We start from the raw sequence: 12,068 nt of genomic DNA on the forward strand, positions 1-12,068 counted from the left end.
TTTCTCTCTACCTAGACCACTCCTATCTTGCCCCAAAGTCCATTTTCTACCTTTCTACTTGTGATAAGAAGTCTCATTTGTAAAGTGGGAATACAGAAACCTACTTTTCAAGTTTGTAGGTATAATTAAATGCGATAATGCACATAAATTGCCTACTACTATTTGGGCATAAAAGCCATTCAATTACATTCTTGTTATCATGAAGACACTTACCTTATCTTTTCATATAATACACAGTCATGCACTGCATAACAATGTTTCTTTCAATGATGAATCACCATATATGATGGTACAAAGGATTATAATGGAGTCAAAAAATTTTATTGCTTAGTGACACCGTAGCTGACAAGTTGTAGCACAATGTATTACTCACATAACATTGGCAATGCTGGCGTAAAAAAACCCCAAAGTGTTGTCACTCATATAATAGTACAAAAAAAAAAAAGTATAGTACATGCAATTATGTATAGTACATATTACTTGATAATAATAAACAATATTACTGGTTTATGTATTTACTATACTTTTTATAATTAGAGTGCATTCCTTCTATTTATCGAAAAAATTTCACTATAAAACTGTTTATGCATTGGTGCACACCCATAATCCCAGTGGCATGGGAAGCTAAGGCAAGAGGATCATGAGTTCAAAGCCAGCCTCACAAAAGCAAGGCGCTAAGCAACTCAGTGAGACCCGGTCTCTAAATAAAATACAAAATAGGACTGGGAATGTGGCTCAGTGTTTGAGCACCCTGAGTTTAATCCCAGTATCCACCCTTCCCCCCCCCAAAAAAAGCCTGTTTATGACATGTTCCCAGCATCAGCCTCAAACATCTCATGCTTTCTGTGTCTACTGACTGCATCAAGAGGCCATATTGAGTAACTACCCCAAATCATGTAGGTATGTGAAAGTGCACTCACAACAACAAAATGCCTAAGGGCTCATTTCTCAGACCTTATTCCTATCACTAAGGAATGTATGACTTAATGACAAAGATACTTCTGAGAAATGTGTCATCAGATGATTTTGTTGTTGTGTGAACATCAGTGTATACTTACACAAACGAAGACAGCTACAAAGCCTTACTTTAGTGATATATCTTATGGCACCAAATCATACATGTAGCCTGTGGTTGACTGAAGTGTTTTTATACAATGCACATATGTTTTATACAGAGAGAAAGAGAGAGAGACAGACAGACAGACACATACTTTAAGGGGTTTTGACAAAAAAACTAGAGGAGCTTAAGTTAGACAACAGATATGAATATCTTCTAAAAGGTCAACAGTACGGTATTATTATTATGGCATTGATCTTTATTATTCAGGACTCAGAAATCATAAATTAGGTCAGGGTATAGGATGACAGTTAAGCTAAGTCCCTTAAGATGCTATATTATATTGCCATTTCCCCTTGGGTAAAATGAGAAAACAATACAGTGTAAGAAATAATTCTGAGTAATGAAAAATAAAGACGTTGTGTCCACCTATAACTAAGAAATTAAAAAAAAAAAAAAAAAGAACTATACAAGCCACTTTAAAAATGTTTTTTTCTCTCAAATATTAGCAGACATTCAATGCTTGGTTGCACCAACCAACATCCTAAATTCTTTAAGATTTCCTCTATAGATTTTTATCTTATCTATGATAAATACTTGGATAATTTAAATGTTATATTAAATTTCCATGTGAAGATTTGAGATAGCCCACACTACCATCCATCTTTTAAACTGTTTGCTTTCTCATTTTATAAAAAACAGCTCTTTCGATTATCCAGGACATGGTGAGCTTTGTATTGTTTAAGATATTTAAAATTTTTTTTTTTGTTTTAACAGTTCTGGAAATCAAACACAAGGACTCATGAACACCAGGAAGGTGCTTTACCATGGAGCTATATCCCCAGCCCAAGGGTCATTTTATTTATTTATTTTTTGGATGGCAGAAGCCATATTGTTTACCTTTTTTCCCACTTTCCAAAATTCTTGGTTAAGCTTGTTCTTGCTTACTAAATAGTAAGCTAGCAGTACGGTGGTCAATAAAGGAAAACAAACTCTGAACAGATTATTTGCTGACTTAACTTGGGTATGAAGCTAAATGAGAACAAACAAAAACCTTAATATCATCCCTGTCTCTTAGTCATATAGGTCCTTCCACTAGAAGAAATGACCAAAAAGTGATATCTAATTACTACAATTAGTATTTTTATTGAAAAACCACATTTACATGAAATAGAAATACAAAGTTGTTTAATTATTTAAACTTATTTTTAAATTATTTCACATCATTTATAAATGCCTATTTGGATTAGTGAGTATAGGCAAACTTCTGAAAGCTGTTTAAAGAAAAGGACTTTATTTAAAAAATGAGGCATGACCTACTTTCCCACCTACTATGTACAATTTTCAAAGAGCACTGTGTAACTGCTGTCCACAAAGTTTATAGCAGCTTCATTTCCCACTGTTTATTTTGGCTACTACTTGGCAGTCTCCTCTTGCTGGATACTCACTCTGATCTAGTGATTACAGCATATGGTAATATTGAATAAATGCAGAGACAAACAGTACCAAACAATGGCAAACACTCAGTGAAAACATCAATGATACAGATTGCTTTATAATCTCTGCTGTGTGAAAAACATGTACATTTAGAAGCCTAGTTAGTAATTTAGAAATTAGTATACTGTTTGTTTCCTGACACAGGAGAGCCCAAATTTGCAAGCTTTATATTGCATTAAAATGGGGTTTGGCATTATAACACTATTTTTTAAAAAAACAGAAACCAGTAAACTATAGATATATATAAATGATATAATAAAAGAGAATTTTATGGTTTATCAAAGAGAAAATAACCTGACCTGCAAGGTAATTTAAACAAATACAACTATGTTAAACCTATACATGTGTCTTTCAACTTTTCATCCACATTCCATTTTTTAAAATTCTCTTACCAGATACCTTTTCATACTATATTCTTCTTAAGGATTTTATTGAAGTTATCCTCTTACCACAGAGTTGCAACAGCAACAAAAAAGGAATGATCACTTACATACTAGTTATTATGGCATTTTAATAACAGCTAGACTCTTGCGGGTATATTTTCAAAACATTCTGTTGTTACTAAGTAATCACTGATGGCAATTTTTAGGAAAGCAAGAATGGACATTTTCCAACCTTTACCAAAACTTTTTTACATCCTGAGACTTTCTAGCAATTAAAACCTAGTGGGTCACTAACTACAGTCTTAAGGGTAACATTCACAGCCACAGTACCTTATAAATACTATAACGGACAATAACTACAATTACCAGCTACTAGTCAATTGAAAAGTAGTAGTTTTCTAGTGACAAATACATAAACTTAATCATATATTAGGTCAGGGAATAGGATGACAGTTAAGCTAAGTCCCTTAAGATGCTATATTATATTGCCATTTCCCCTTGGGTAAAATGAGAAAATAATACAGTGTAATAAATAATTTATTTAGTGTAACTGTCTATATTTTTTATTTTCATTTTTTCCTTAAAGAAGTTGAAAAACTCAGGGCTCATGATATAGCTCAGTTGGTAGAGTGCTTGCCTCGCATGCACAAGGCCCTGGGTTTGACCCTCAGCATCACAAAAACAAAACAAAAGAAAAGCAACTAATGAAGAAGCTGAAAAACTCAACCACTTTCATGAATCTCACACTAAGATCTGAAGGGAGCAAAAGGAACCATGTTCAACAAGTACAAAAACATCATTCTATTTTACAGCAACTAAGCAAATGCTGCCAATCTTATAGCTTCAAATATCAAACCATCTTTTGTGGGTTTTTTGTTTTTGGTACTAAGGAATGAACCCAGGGGCACTTAACCACTAAGCCACATTCACAGTCCCTTTTATATGTTTTAATTTTGAGACAGAGTCTAAGTTGCTTAGGCCCTCCCTAAGTTGCTGAAACTAGCTTTGAACTTGCAATCCTCCTGCTTCAGCCTACTGAGCCACTGGGATTACAGGCATGCACACCGTGCCTGGCTCAAACGACTTGATTAATCTGGAGACCAATGTAGCTCAGTAGTAGAGCATTTCCCGAGCATGAACAGGGCCCTGGGTTTGATCCCCAACACCACATACAAAAATTATTATGGGCTGGGTTGTGGCTCAGTGGTAGAGCGCCCACCTAGCACCTGTGAGGCCCTGGGTTCAACCCTTAGCACCACATAAAAATAAATAAATAAAATAAAGGTATTGTCACCAACTACAACTAAAAAATAAATATTTTTTAAAAAATCAGATTATGTAGTTCTATGTGAACAATAAAAACAAAAATGTTCAACATACAAATGATGCATAAATAGCAAGTTTCTAAATGTAGAAAGAGATCCAGATGTCAGGCACCTCCTATTAATGTGGCAATTAGAAAGGACCACGGATAGTGCTACTGAACCTTCTACATTACACAGAAGGAAGGAAGCAGAAATACTAGATACAAATATATTTTTAAAGCAACAGAGTAAAATGTTTTAATTTTGTTTTACAACCACATTTAAAAACTTTATTAACTAGTATTAACTAGTTTCAACAAGAAAACAAGTGAATATATCTACAAACATGAACTGCATTCCCCCAACAGCAGGTGGGGTAGAGTTAAGCTTAGGGTATTCCATTAGGGAACTGGAAAAGCTGAATGAAGGAACAGCAAACAGTGACCCAAGTGTATCACTTCAGCTTAAGCATGAGGCCTCACATACTGGAGATCATACTAACAGGTTCATGTAGTCCAGTATCAAGTCATCCAAAGCCAGGTTATGCTCGCTCAGCAGGGGTTTGTCCATCAGCACTCTGTGGAGCTCCATGCATATGAGACATTGTGGACATAGCAAATCAAAACTACTATGTGTCTTTTAAATGAACATCTATGAAGTATTTAAGACCAAGTTTACTTTGTATTCTCTATAAGATTAGTGAACCTTAAAATCCATATGTTGGGGCTTCCAGGATCCCCAGACCCGCAAGCCAATAGTGGACAGATAGATGGTCCTATTGCTCCTGATCTTAAGGTCCATCTCTTCCTCTCATTTTTGCTTTTCTACTCAGATTCTGCCTGCCTCAACTCTTGGTAGGAGCAGGCTTAGGTGAAGACAAAGGTTAAGAGGCAACATCAAGGGCTGGTGTTGTAGCTCTTGCCTAGCAGGTGTGAGGCACTGGGTTCAAGTCTCAGAACTGCACATAAATAAATATAATAAAGGTCCATCAACAACTAAAAAAATAATTTAAAAAAAAAAAGAGGCAATGTCAAAGCCCAGATGAAGCTCTGAACTCCATCAGAGTTCCTCAAACCCCTCAAAGCCTATCTTGAATGGCCTTACCTCGCTGGGGATACCTATTATTATAAGTGTTGTCAGACAGGAAGATGAGCACAATGGAGATTTTTTTAAAAATATTTATTTTTCTTAGCTGTAGTTGGACACAATACCTTTGTTTTGTTTATTTTTATGTGGTGCTGAGGACTGACCACAGGGCCTCATACGTGTTAAGCGAGCACTCAATTGAGCACTCAACCACAAACCCAGCCCCCACAATGGAGATTGAGAGTTTTGTTTGAAAAGCTCTTTATCAAGTCACTCCCTGGCCTGAAACCTTTTAGTAACTCTCCTTTGCTACTACATAAAATCCAAAGTCTGGTCCTTCCAGAGCCAGACTATGTTCAAATCTTGAACTTTCCACTCTTTAGCCATGTGATCTTAGAAAGGATCTGTGATCACTATCCTTATTTCCCCTTCTGGAAAATGGGAAAGATAGTACTGGCCTATACTGGACATGTTATATGTATGGCACCAGTTTTTTGGCTTTTGTTTTTTGGAGGTTTGGGGGTTTTTGTTTTGTTTTGTTTTCTGCTACCAGGGACTGAACCCCTAGGTGCTTAACCACTGAGCCACATCTCCAGCCCTTTTTATTTTTATTTTTACTTTTGAGACACGTTCTAAGTTACTTAGGGTCTTGCTAAATTGCTGAGGCTAGCTTTGAACCTGCAATCCTCCTGCTTCAGCCTCCCAAGCCGCTGGGATTACAGGCATGTGCCACCACACCCAGCTATATAAGATTATCTTTGTCACTCATGATCCACATGTTCAGAGTTTATCTCTTCCAGACTCATAGAATGTCCCACCATAGGGCATGGAGTTTGGCATCCCATGTAGCCACAGCAACCTTGAAGTGTGGGGCAATTAATACTCACAGAGGAAAATTTTGACTAATGGGAAATGGGAGGTAGGAGAAAGCCACTCGGATGAATTCTGCCTTCTCTCCCTTCCATGAATTGCTATAAGGCATTATTTCTCCCATACAGCCAAGCCTCTGGGGAGATTCCCAAGTAGGCAGGGCATATGCATGCTGGGCCTCTTCAAGGCTTGTCATGAAGCAGTGTCCAGCTTGAAACAATCACTGCATTACCTACCGTTCACCCCTGCCTTGCTTCCATTTTCTCACCACTAATGCTTTGGTTTGTACCTCCAAAATAAAATATCAGCATTTTTTAAAAAAATCTTTATGATGGCTGTCGACAATTCACCTTCCAAAGAACATTCAAGAAATGCTGTGGGTGCTATGAAGAGTCATCTATACCCACCAGTCTGGTACCTGTTGCAAACAATTGTTTTACAGCCTACAACATGCCAGGACACTTTTGTGAGGTTTTCATTTGTTTCAAAGGCAAAGCTAATAGAATTTCCCCAATTAATCTAAACAATGTCATAAAGATATTCCATGAATATACTTGCCAGTCCTGGAAAATTTACTTTTCTTTGACTGTAAGATCACAGTGCCTGGAGAAATATTGGGGAATTCAATCTACCAAATTATGCTATGTCCACGTATGAAAGAATATACACAATGAATCCTGTTTTTATTAGTTGTAACACATTAATAATAATAATAATAATAATAATAAGGAGGAGGAGGAGGAGGAGGAAGAGATCAGTAGAGTCGAGCAAGGGGACTGAAGGAGGGTGAAGGGGAAGGAAAAACTGGAGAATAAGATTGATCAAATTTCATTATGTACATGTACAAATATAGCAAAATGAGTCCCTCTATTATATACAATTATACTGCACCAATTTAAAAAAAGAATGTATATTCTTATGTTATGGCCTGTAGCAGTCTGTAAATGTCAAGAAAACGAATGTAGTTGATAGTGTTGAAAATATTAATAATAATCATAACAGTGCCCAGGTACTTATTTGCCAACTTTCTAGGGTTCCTTCCAGTCCATCCGCAGAGGATTAAAAAACAATTTTTCCTACTATAATTACCATTAAGAAAAAGCATTGTTAAGAAAAAGCATTGTTAAGAAAAAGCCTCTGGGAGGAATAGATGAACTCTAGATAAGGCAGAGGGGTTGGAGGGGAAGGAAGGGGGCTTGGGGTTATTAATGATGGTGGAATGTGATGATCATTATTATCCAAAGTACATGTATGAAGACACAAATTGGTGAGAATATACTTTGTATATACCAGAGATACGAAAAATTGTGTTGTATATGTGTAATAAGAATTGTAATGCATTCCACTGTCATTCATAAATAAATAAATAGACAGATAGATAGATAGATAGATAAATAAAGAACCTATGGGGCTGGGGTTGTGGCTCAGTGCCTGGCATGTGTGGGGCACTGGCTTCCAGTTTCAGCACTGCATATAAATAGGTGAATAAAAAAAAAAGGTCCATCAACAACTAAAAATATATATTAAAAAAAAAAAAAAAGAAAAACAAGAAGAAAAATCCTAGGGCTTGGGCTGTAGCTCAGTAACACAGTGCTTGCCTATCATGTGCAAGACCTGGATATCCCTCCAACATTTTGCAAGCCCCAGCACTATGGGGAAAACATAAAAAACAAAGAAAGGAGTTGGAGTCGTAGTTCAGTGGTAGAGCACTTGCCTTGCATGTGTGAGGCACTGGGTTCGATCCTCAGCACCACATAAAAATAAATAAAATAAAGGCATTGTGTCCATCCTCAATTAAAAATAATTTTTAAAAAAATAGAAAGAAAAAGTCTAGATCCAGTGAGAGAAAAGCTGAATGTAATATCTGACTTAAACTGCTAGTTGATTTCCAATCTCATTTTCAGTTGGTGCTCACTGAATTTCTAAATATGAGCACTGCATTTAATGATACCTATTTAATTATGAATCCACATTAACTATAAAGTATAGAATTTATAAATTAAGTTAAAACTTTTAAGCAAGAAGCATTAACAGACATACTTCAAATTAACATGTAGCATATTTTCCTATGATTAGAGAATGATATTTAAAGCTTACAATCCTGTAAAGGAGAAAAGAGGAAGGAGATAATCTATTCAAATGCAGACAATTACAGCCCCATTTCATTTTTCTCAATGTTTTGATCTTCATGTAAAAAAATCTTAATTCAAGCAACATTTTGAACTTATTTTAAATCTACAAATATTTATTAAACGTTTACAAAGTGCTGGGCAGTAAGCTGATTCAGAAGAGATAAAGAGTTTGTATTTACAAAAGATGTAATAGTGAGGGCTGGGGTTGTAGCTCAATGGTAGAGGGGGGGCCCTCACTGTGTGAGGCACTGGGTTCGATCCTCAGCACATAAAAAATTAAAAAAAAAAAAAAGATATTATGTCCATGTACAACTTAAAAAATATTTTTTATGTTTATTTTTTAGTTTTAGGTGGACACAATATCTTTATTTTATTTTTATGTGGTTCTGAGGATCGAACCCAGTGCCACACGCATGCCAGGCGAGCGCGCTACCACTTGAGCCACACTCCGAGCCCCTTTAAAAATATTTTTTAAAAAGACATAATAGTGACTTGAATTTCTAAAATGACTTGAATTCTACTACTAAAAATAAAGGAAATTCTTCATATTTCCACAACTTTACTAGTCTATATCAACTGTGTCTGCTTGGGAAAAAGTAGATTGTTCAGAAGGCAGAATAATAGACTTGAAGAAAAAGTGAGTTAGGAGTCACCAGGTTTTTAAGACCAGGATATCCCTCCAACATTTTGCAGAAAGCTTCTCACATAATTGAGGATTATGGTATTTTACTTACATACCAAATGGTCCTTATAGCAACTGTGAATTGAAATTTTCACACTCCTTTTCATTCACAGTTGGTTAATTCCAGTACTTGTATTTCTTTTAACTCATCTCCATCATTCTGAATGAATTTGCATTTCCTACATTGGAAGCAAATGGAAAAAGGATCAAAGAGGAAGACCAAGCAGGAAGTGGTGGCACAAGCTTGGAATCCCAGGGACTAAGGATGCTGAGGGAGAAGACCAAATTCAAGGCCAGCCTCAGCAACTTAGCAAGACTTTGTATCAAAATAAAAAATTCAAGAGGACTAGGGATATAGCTCAGGAGTAAAGACCCCTGGGTTCAATCCCCAGCGCCAAAAAAAAAAAAAGACCACCAGGACCAGAAACCCCCAAAGAAATTAGGAGTTCATAGATGATCATGTGAAAACTTTCAGCATTAATGAATAGACAGAGAGGTCTTATTACTCTTAGAAAACACCCACAGTTTTGTTAATTAAATAATCAATTTTTATTATCACTAAAAAGCCTACAATCTACATACTCATCTTATTTCTAGGCAAAAGCAGTATCTTAAGAAGTCCCTCCCATATCACTACAACCCAAACAGGCAGGTGGCCTAAGACTAGAATTCAGTTAATTCCATTCCTATGAAAGCACTTCAAGAAGGTCTACAGCAATGGTAACACTGGTCTTTATATACTGATGAAGCCCTAATAAAACTGAGGTTTCTCAACAACCACTAAGCTGGCCAAATTGTACTTGTTTCTTATTTTAAAAGGACTAATAAAATTAAAATGAGAATGGAATTCACCCTGGGAAAAATCAAAAACAAAAAAGTCAGCCTAAGAGATGCAACTCCTTGAGAATGCTGCTTATAAAGAGACTCATCACAATCCTATAAAGGAGAAAAGAGGAAGGAGAAATCATAGCATTTTAATAGCTCAAATTCTCTTTAAGAAAAAAAATTTAGATTTAAGAATCAACACTTGACAAAAATATACAAAGATAAAACTCTGAATGACAATAATATGCAAAAAAAATATCTAAACACTGGCAAAATGACCAAACAAATGGGGAAATACAATTAAAGAAACACAGAATTCATCTAAGAACATGAAAAGGGTGAATAAAGTAAAAATACTTAGTATGCTGAACAAGCATGTTCATGGTTTTATAACTAAAACTAAAAGCTTTATAACTAAACGCCACCACAGCCCAGTGTGACACTGGGAAATTTAATCTTTCTTGGTCTTTTGTTTTGGGGGGTTGATGGGGACAGGCAACATGTTACTACCTTGCTCAGGCTGGTCTCTAGATTGTGATCCTCCCACTAAAGTCTCCCCAAGTAGCTGGGATTACAGGGATGTATCACCATGCCCAGTTTCTCAAGTCTTTATTTTTTAAACAGAAATACTATCTATACTATCAGAAATAACATGTACACTATACTACCAGCCACAACAAAATATCATTCCTAGTTCTAACAATCAGAAGAATCTTCTGAAACACATTCTCCTAAAATCATGGACTATTCACTATCAGATTCAAGCCTACTATGAGAACACTCCAATCAGAAAAGAGACAAACATACCTTTTACTCATAATCAGTTTATTTTGGAGCAAAGTCCAAAATAACTAGTGGATAAATTACAAATTACACACCAATAAAGGAACAGAACTACCAAACCAGCTCAACATCAAATAAAATGTATTCAAAAAAGGAGCAAACTTAGAAGTACAACAATACAATAAATATTGTAGAATATGAAAATCCAGTTCATTATGTAAATAGCCTTAAACAGAGGTTCTAAAAATCAGCATCAGGGATATATTGGAGGATATTAAAAAGCTTATGAGAACCAACAAAAATTTATCTTGCTTACTTCTTTTTTGTTTTTATTTTCTGTTTTCATCCCTCCCCAACCCCTCAGTACTGGGGATTGAACCTAGGGGTGCTCTACCATTGAACTATACTCCCAGCCCTTTTAATTTTTTTTAATTTTGAGACAGGTCTTGCTAAGTTGTTGAGGCTAGCCTCAAACTTGCTATTCTCCTGCCTTAGCCTCCTTAGTTGCTGGAATTACATGTGTGAGCCACCACATCTGGCTCTGCTTACTATCTTTTTATAAGCAAATAGATCAACAGCTTTTCAACCTACTAGCAGTGACTAATTAAAGAAAACACATTTAAAATATTCTATTAAAAATGTCAATAAAAACAAATTTAGGAATAAACCTAAAATTAAATGTGTAAGAATTATATTAAGAAACTAAAAACACCTTACTATAGGACATAAATAAAACCAAAGCCCTGGGTCTGATCCCTAGCCCTGCTCCAAAGAATCTCAATATAAAAAAAACACCATCAAGGAAATAAAAAAAGGAAAACAACTTTCACAATTAAAAATTTATTTAAACTATAAAACTAAATCATTGTAGAAAATAGCCTTTCTACATGCCTGTAATCTCTGTTACTTAAGAGGCCATGACAGGAGGACTCCAAGTTCAAAGCCAGCTTTGGCAATTTAGTGAGGTTCTGTCTCAAAAATTAAAAAAGAGCAAAGGATGTATCTTGTAGTAGAAGGCCCCTCAGTTCAACCCCCAGTATCTACCTCCTCACACATAAAGAAAATAGCAGCTTTAATGATAAGATATCGGGGAATTGCTCTAAAACCAAAAATCAATTCAAATGTTTAGATAAAAATTTCTCTGGAAAGTGATCCACCCCTTAAACAAAGGAAAAACAAAAGTATAATATAGCAACACAGAAACACTCTGCATGGGCATGAAGTCAGGAGTTGTAGAATGAGACAGAAAACAGTCCAGTTTCATAGACTAGAAACAGATGGCAATTTAGAGACATACTCAGTTGAGAGAATCCAAAAGGCATAGCAGAAAAGGTTAAGAAAAAAATGTATTCGATGAAGCCCTACTTTAGACACCGGAGTTCAAAATTACAAACAGGATGTTCTGGAAATGCCATTTCTATGGCACAGAAAATATACCCACACTATTGG

The 12,068-nt window shown here is 35.6% G+C and overlaps 1 protein-coding gene across 1 annotated transcript in view; it reads right to left on the reverse strand.

The window, feature by feature from the left end:
* Cmpk1 (cytidine/uridine monophosphate kinase 1) overlaps positions 1-12,068 on the reverse strand; it is a 42,007-nt gene that overhangs the window by 19,760 nt on the left and 10,179 nt on the right. The window lies entirely within an intron of this gene.

The sequence above is a fragment of the Marmota monax genome, unplaced genomic scaffold (assembly GCF_021218885.2).
Source record: "Marmota monax isolate L192 unplaced genomic scaffold, Marmota_monax_Labrador192_F-V1.1 WCK01_AAM20220418_F8-fsc00008, whole genome shotgun sequence".
Taxonomy (NCBI): domain Eukaryota; kingdom Metazoa; phylum Chordata; class Mammalia; order Rodentia; family Sciuridae; genus Marmota; species Marmota monax.